Here is an 8,424-nt window from a genome sequence, read left to right as displayed (position 1 = left end):
GTGTGTGTGTGTGTGTGTGTGTGTGTGTGTGTGTGTGTGTATTTACCTATTGTATTTACCTAATTGTAACATACGGAAAAGAGCTATGCTCGTGTTGTCCCGTCTCCATATCTATTAATGTCCAGCTTTTTCTTAAAATCATGAATATTCCTTGCGTTGACCACTTCCACGTCTAAACTATTCCATGCTTCCACCCTTCTATGAGGGAAGCTATATTTTTCACATCTCTCCTATAAGTGGCCATTTTAGTTTTTCCCATGCCCTCTCGACATTCTTCCATTCCACATACACAGATCTTCCCTATCCATTTTTCCATGCCAATCATCACTCTGTATATTGCTATCAGGTCTCCCTTTCTCTTCTGTTTTCCAGGGTTGGAAGTTGCATTCTTTTCAGTCTGTCTTCATAAGTCAAATCTCTTAAGTCAGGCACCATTTTCGTTGCAGCCCTCTGTACTTTCTCTAGTTTCCTTATGTGTTTCTTTAAGTTCGAGCCCACTGTATTGTTGCATATTCAAGCCTCGGTCTTATCATTGCAGTAATTATTTTCTTCATCATTTCTTCATCTAGATATACGAACGCCACTCTTATGTTCCTCAATAAGTTCAATACTTCTCCAATTATTTTGTTTATATGTCTCTCTGGCGATAGGTCATTGGTAATTGTCACCCCAAGGTCTTTTTCTTCATGACTGGTTTTATGTCTTCATTTCCTATCTTGTACATACTCCTGATTCTTCTTTCACTCTTGCCAAACTCTATTTTCTTGCATTTTGTCGTGTTGAACTCCATTTGCCATGTACAGCTCCATTTCCATATTCTGTCCAAGTCTTCCTGGAGTAGTTCGCAATCTTTGTCACATCTCACTTTTCGTAACAATTTTGCATCGTCTGCAAATAGGCTCACATAACTGGACACCCCATCCACCATGTCATTTATGTAGACTGCGAACATTACTGGTGCCAACACTGATCCCTGTGGAACTCCACTCTCCACCAATCCCCATTCTGATGGTCTGTCCTTAATTATTGTTCTCATTTCTCTTCCTACCAAAAGTCTTCCATCCATTTTAGTAAACTGCCATGCACTCCTCCTACCATTTCAAGTTTCCAGATCAGTCTCTGGTGTGGTACCTTATCAAAGGCCTTTTTTAAATCCAGATATATTCCATCAGCCCAACCATCTCTTTCCTGTATTACATCTATCACCCTCGAATAGTAACATATCAGGTTTGTCGTGCATGAACGCCCTTTCCTAAAACCAAATTGACACTCACAAAGTATGTCATTTTCTCCAAGAAGTCTGTCCATCTAGTCTTCACCACCCTCTCACACATCTTAGCTACCACACTTGTAAGTGACACTGGTCTATAGTTCAATGGGTCTCTCTTGTTACCTGATTTATAGATTGGGACAATGTTAGCTCTTTTCCAGTCTTGGGGCACTACGCCTTCCCTTAATGAGGCATCAATTACTTCACAAACTTTTTCTGCCAATTGCTCCCTGCATTCTCTTAAAATCCATCCTGATACCCCATCAGGTCCCACAGCTTTTCTCACTTCTAAACTCCCCATCATGTTCTTGATCTCCTCCACCGTTACTTGAAACTCCTTCATAATCCCTTTCTGTTCCATTACCAGTGGTTTGTCAAAAGCAGTCTCCTTTGTGAATACCTTCCGAAAGCATCCATTCATAGCCTCTGCCATTTCCCTGGGATCTTCACTGTATACTCCATTTACTTCTAAACTTTCAATACTTTCTCTATTTTTGATGTTGTTGTTCACATGTCTGTAAAAAAGCCTTGGTTGGTCTTTACATTTATCAATTATATCCTTTTCTTGTTTCTTTCTTTCTTCTCTTCTAATCAACACATATTCATTTCTTGCTCTTTTGTAACTTTCCCACTGCTTAATCCGTCTTTTCCTTCTCCACCTCTTCCATGCATCCTCTTTTCTTGTTCTAGCCTTTTCACATCTATCGTTAAACCAGTCCTGCTTTCCAACTTCTCTATGTTGTCTTATTGGTACAAATTTTTCTCACCTTCTTTGTATATTTTTATAAATTCCTTCCACTTTTCATTTGCTCCTTAGCACTCTTGAATTTCATCCAATTTGTCTCTTGAAAGAATTTCTTTAGGTTTCCAAAATCTGTCTTGGCATAATTCCATCTTCCCACTTTATATTCTTCATTTCTTCTAGATTTCTCTTCGTCTATCACCTTGAACTCCAAAACTGCATGATCACTCTTTGCTAAAGGGCACTCCACCCTCATCTCCTCAATGACCATTGGCTCTGTACTAAAGACCAAGTCCAGTCTTGACGATGCTCCCTCTCCTCCAAACCTAGTATCTTCTTTGACCCACTGAGTTAACACATTTTCCATTGCCAGTGTCAATAGTGTATTTCCCCATGTTGTCTCTGATCCTTCCATTGACCAGTCCTCCCAACACACCTCTTTACAATTAAAATCTCCCATCATTATAGTTCGTTCACAGCCACCCAACATTTCTTCCAGACATGTTCCTGTATCACTTATCATTTCTTCATATTCCTGTACTGACCATGCATTTGTCTTAGGTGGTACGTACACCACTATGTAGTGCCTCTTTTTCCTTCATTAGTTTCTGCTCTGATCTTTAGCACTTCTGCCTTTCCCATACCTTTTTCACTTGATCCACCTTTATATCTTTTTAACCAGCAACATCACTCCTCCTCCCATCTTACCTACTCTATTTCTTTTCCAAACGTTATATTTCCTTCTCCAACCTTCATCAGGTCTTCTCCTCTCTCAGTTTTGTTTCAGTAAGACCCACAATATCTGGGTTCTTGTCCCTCAAGTAATCGTTGAGTTCTAAAATCCCGATATCACTCCATTTATGTTGGAATACATTACATTTCGCTCATATGTAAGTTTCTTTAGTCCTTTCTTGCTGTACTTTTCTGGGTTATGAACCACTTCCTCAGTCTCATATCCAAGATTCTCCAGAAAAACTCTTTCTTCTCTTCTTCTGTCCTCTCTTCATTTTTTTCAAAGCCTCCTTTCTCAACTCATTTAACATTTCTCTTTCCTTTTCACCGAGATCTCTTCTCAACCAAATCTTCCTTGTTGTTTCCTGCTGGGCTAGCCTCCATGACTTCTCCACCAATTCATCTACATCCTTTTGTGACTTAAGTTTGATTCTTATTGGCCTCATACCTTCTCTTGTGAACTTTCCAATTCTATGGAAGTCCTCTATTTCTTGTACTAGGTCTTTTCCTCCTCTTGCACCACATTAATGATATTATTTATCACCTTTTTATGTTTTCTCTCTCTCCATTTTACTCGGTGTCTTATCCTCCTCCACACCAAATATCACCACACATCTCTTTTTGTCTACAGTTTCCCTCACCAATGTCTCATTTGACTTAATAACCTTCACCACTTTCTCAGCTATCTTCTCTTCTATGATCTGTTGATCTATAATTTCAGCAAGGCCCAAAGTTTTCTCCCTGACTCTTTGATTTCCTTTTCCAGACTTGCAACTTTGTAATTTACCTCCTTTCTTTCCACTTCCTGACTTTTTTCCATTCAGCCTGCTTCTCCATCACTTTTCCTAGAGATTCTCCACATTTTTCGCAATTCACTTTAATTAGCTTAACTTCCTCTTTCAGTGCTGCATTTTCCTTCTTCATATCGGCACAGTCTCTCTTTACATTGTCATAACTCGTTTCCAGGCCCTCATACTTTTCAAACAGTTTTCAATTTTACCTTCTAACTCCAGAATTTTCTTCACATAAGTGCTCTTCTCCATTATTCCTTGAAACCCTGTGAAGTCTGATTCCTCTTTCGAGTTCACGGCCGCCATGTTGCGCAGACGTAAACAAACCAGCTGATGGCTCAAACGCAGGCTACAGTTTATATTTACCTTCACTGGACATTATTTTGCTAATCAACAGTTAACATGACTATATGGAGACGGGACAAACATTACCAGCTCCTTTCCCACCTTGGTTACTCTTAGGTAACTGTAGAATTATAGATGATTGCTCTGGAGCTCAGCGACCACCTCCGCCATCGACGATGTCCCGTGTGTGTGTGTGTGTGTGTGTGTAAATCACTGCTTGATGTGATGCAGCCTCTGTTGAGGCAGCCAGACATTACCCTGAGGTCAGAGCTTATTGTCTCCAATCTCTGGTATGTCTGAGACCACTCATACTCCATACAACAGAAAAGAGAAATCACAACTTAAAATTTTCATTCCGTACATTAATAATAAAAAAAAAAAAAAAAAAAAAATACAAAACCATACTGGCAGGATGAGGGTCACGAAATCCAGGAACACCAGATACTTGGACATCTTTTATTAACGGAAGCATTGCCTCTTCAACACTGGTCAGGGGTTTTACATCAGGCACTCCGCCACCTGAAATGTACAAAACATAGAGTGAACTCAAAAGTTAGCTACATTAGCACTAATTTTGCAAGGAAGTTATATTCATTAATGTTTTAATAAGTAGCTAAATCAAGTGTGTGTGTGTGTGTATTTACCTAGTTGTATTTACCTAGTTGTAGTTTTACAGGGCCTGGGCTTTATGCTCGTGTGGTCCCGTCTCCATATCTACACTTATCCAATTTTTCTTTAAAACTATGTACACTCTTTGCTGATACCACTTCCTCACTCAAACTGTTCCAAGTCTCAACACATCTTTGCGGGAAACTAAATTTTTTAACATCTCTCAGACATCTTCCTTCCTTAGTTTCTTACTATGCGATCTTGTGCTTCTAAAGTCATATTCTTCTCTCAGGATCAGTTTCTCATTATCCACTTCATCCATTCCGTTAATCAATTTATAAACTTGTATCAGATCTCCTCTCTCTTCTCTGCTCCAAGGTTGGTAGATCCATTGCCTTTAGTCTCTCCTCATATGCCATCCCTTTAAATTCTGGAACCATTCTTGTAGCCATTTTTGTAGTCTCTCCAATTTTCTTATGTGTTTCTTTTATGGGAGTCCACACAACTCCTGCATATTCCAATCTAGGTCTTATTTTAGTACTTATCAATTTCTTCATCATTTCCTTGTCCATATAGTGAAATGCTACTCCAATATTCCTTACAAATTATATGTTTCTCTAAAAATTCTATCAATATGGCTAACCGGTTGATTATTTTCTTCCATTGTCACTCCCAAGTCCTTTTCCTTTTTTACTTTTTCTAGTTCTACTCCATCTCCCATCTTATAGATTCCCACTGGTCGTCTTTCACTTTTTCCCATTTCCATGACATGGCTTTTGTTCACATTGAATTCCATCTCCCATTTTTTGCTCCATTTCCAGATCTTGTTTAAGTCTTCCTGTAGTATTTCACAATCCTCTTTTTGTTTAATGACTCTGCACAGTTTCGCATCGTCCGCAAACAGATTTATGTAGCTGTTCACTCCTTCTGGCATGTCATTTATATATATGAGGAAAAGTATTGGTGCCAATACTGACCCCTGTGGCACTCCGCTGTCTACTGTTCTCCACTTGGACTTCATATCTTTAACTATCGTCCTTATTTCTCTCCCCATTAAGTAATTCTTCATCCATCTCAATGTGCTTCCTTTTAAGCCACCCTTCTCCTCTAACTTCCATAGTAATCTTTCATGTGGCACTTTATCAAAAGCCTTTTTTAGATCTAAATAAATACAGTCAACCCATCCTCTCTCTCTTGTACTTTATCAACTATTCTAGAGTAGAAACTCAATAAATTTGTTACACATGACCGACCTTTTCTAAAACCAAATTGGCTATTTGATTATAATTTGTTGTCTTCAAGAAACCCGATCCATTGCTTCTTTATTACTTTTTCACACATCTTGCATATTACACTAGTTAGTGATACCGGTCTGTAATTTAAAGGTTCTTCCTTCCTTCCGCTCTTATATATGGGAACCACCTCAGCTCTTTTCCATTCCACTGGCACTGTTCCATTTTCTATTGAGCATTTTATGATGTTGTATATTGGACTTGCTAGTTCTTCCCTACATTCTTTCAGTATTCTGCCTGAGACTTCATCCGGTCCCATTGCCTTCTCTTCATCCAGTTCCTTCATTAACTCTTTTATTTCAAGCTTGGTTACTTTAATCTCTTTCATATAGATTGTCTCTCTATTACCCTGTGGTCTTTCAAATTTGGATTCCTTAGTAAAGACCTCCTGAAATTTTTATTTAATAGTTCTGCCATACTTTTTGGGTCTTCCACCATTCCGTTCTCTCCTTTTAACCTTTCTATTGTTTCTTTTTGCCTAATTTTTCCATTTATGAATCTGTAGAACAATTTTGGTTGTTCCTTACATTTTTCGACAATGTCCTTTTCATAGTTCTTTTCCTCTTCCTTCCTCACCTTAACATATTCATTTCTTGCTGCTTTGAAGTTTTCCTTATTTTCTGGATTTCTATTTCTCCTCCACCTTTTCCATGCTCCATCTCTTTTCTCCTTTGCCCTAGCACATCTTGCATTAAACCAATCTTTCTTTCCTTCTTCTTTAGGTCTATATTTTGGGACATATTCCCTGACTCCTGTTTTGTATATTTCCAAAAATAAGTTATATTTCTCTTGCATTGTCTCTGAGTTTTCCATCTCCTCCCAGTTTACGTTTTTAAAATAGTTCTTGAGATTCTCAATATCAGCCTTTCTGTAATTTAATCGGTCTCCTTTGTATGAATCATCTCTATCTTCCTTTCCCTCTTCTATATCTATTTCTAATATTACATGGTCACTCTTTCCCAATGGGCACTTATATCTTATATCATCATTCATTTGTATATCCCTTGTAAAAACTAGGTCCAATCTTGCCGGCTCATTGTTTCCTCTGAATCTTGTGCATTCCTTTACTCTCTGGTCCATCATATTGTCTATCATTAGGTTCAAGAATCTTTCTCCCCAGGCTTCTTCCCCATACCACTTTCATAATTTTCCCAGTCCACTTCTTTACAGTTGAAATCTCCTACTAATATCACTTTTCTCCTTTCTTTAATGATTCTCATTAGACTCCTTATTGTGTCATCTATCATGTCTTTATATTCTTGATTGGTCCATGAATTTGTTTTGGTGGCACATATGTTCCAATGATTGTTAACTCTTTTTGTTAATATGCATCTTAATATACAATACTTCTGCTTTTCCTTCCCACATTCCACTTGATTTATCACTATCTCCTTCCTTAACATCATCATGACTCCTCCTCCTCCTTTACCCACTCTGTCTCTTCTCCATACATTATACCTATTATCCAAGTCTATTTTGATTGCCTCATTTAGTTTTGTTTCAGCCAGGCATACAATATCTGGTTTTTCTTTCTTTATGTAATCTCTTAATTCTAATTTACTTGATAAAACCCTGTCTATGTTTGTATACATCATTTTTAGTCTTTTGCCTTTATCATTTTAGTTAAACTTGTTCCACTTTTTCTCTTCCTTCTCGTTTATATACCATTTCCTTATCCTGTCTCCTATAATTCTCCAAAAATGCCTTCTTCTCCTCTTCTGACCTTTCATTATTTTTTCTCTTACTGCTGCTGCCAGTTCATTGTATCTCTTCCTTTCTTCCTCATTTCTATTTTTCTTTATATAGATATCCTTGCAGCCTTCTGTTTCTCTAAGTTTTGTTGTTCTATATAATATTTCTTCTGTTGCTGCTTGTGATTTTAGTAATATTTTAATTGGTCTCGTTTTTCCTTCTTGATATGGTCCCATTCTGTTTATTTCTTCTACTTCCTCTTCCAAGTTCTGCCTATCCTCGTCATTTAGATTCTTCAGTAGGTCTTTGACTGATTTCATTTCTTCTGTTTCTCTTTTTGGTCTATATTTTATATTTTGTTCTTTTATTCCAAATACAACTACACTCTTCTATTTTTCTGCAATTTCTCTAACTAAATTTTCTTTTGTCTTGAGGACTCCTATCATTTTGCTTGTCATATTTTCTTCTTTTCTTTTAGTTGTTCTTGAATCACCTCCTGAAAATCAGCCTTATCTTTCTTATCTTGGACTCTCCATGCTTGTACTTCTTTTTTAATCACGTTCTGTACTCTTTCCTCTTCCTTGTTTACTAGATCTTTCAGCTTCTCTTTTCTTTCTCGGCTTTACCGAGTCCTTCTTCCATCAATTTTTTGTAGTTAGCTACTTCCTTTTTTAGTTCTTCATTTTCGGCTCTTAGCCTAGCTTTATTTTCTTCCACTTTTTATCCTTTCTCTCAGTTTTATAAACTCTTTATCCTGTTCTTCATTCTCTTTCATTTCCATCTTCTCCTTTATCAGTTTATCTAGTTTATATTCAATATTTGACTCTCTTTTGTATGAAGTAGTCTCTTCCTTGAATCACGCTCACCCTCACCAACATAGTCATCATCAGTTTCCTACCTTCTAATCTCAGTCTGCATTTTGATAATCTCTTTTTTATATCGAAACAAACC

This window comes from Portunus trituberculatus, chromosome 1 (assembly GCF_017591435.1).
Source record: "Portunus trituberculatus isolate SZX2019 chromosome 1, ASM1759143v1, whole genome shotgun sequence".
NCBI lineage: Eukaryota > Metazoa > Arthropoda > Malacostraca > Decapoda > Portunidae > Portunus > Portunus trituberculatus.
Note: the sequence above shows the minus strand (reverse complement) of the source record.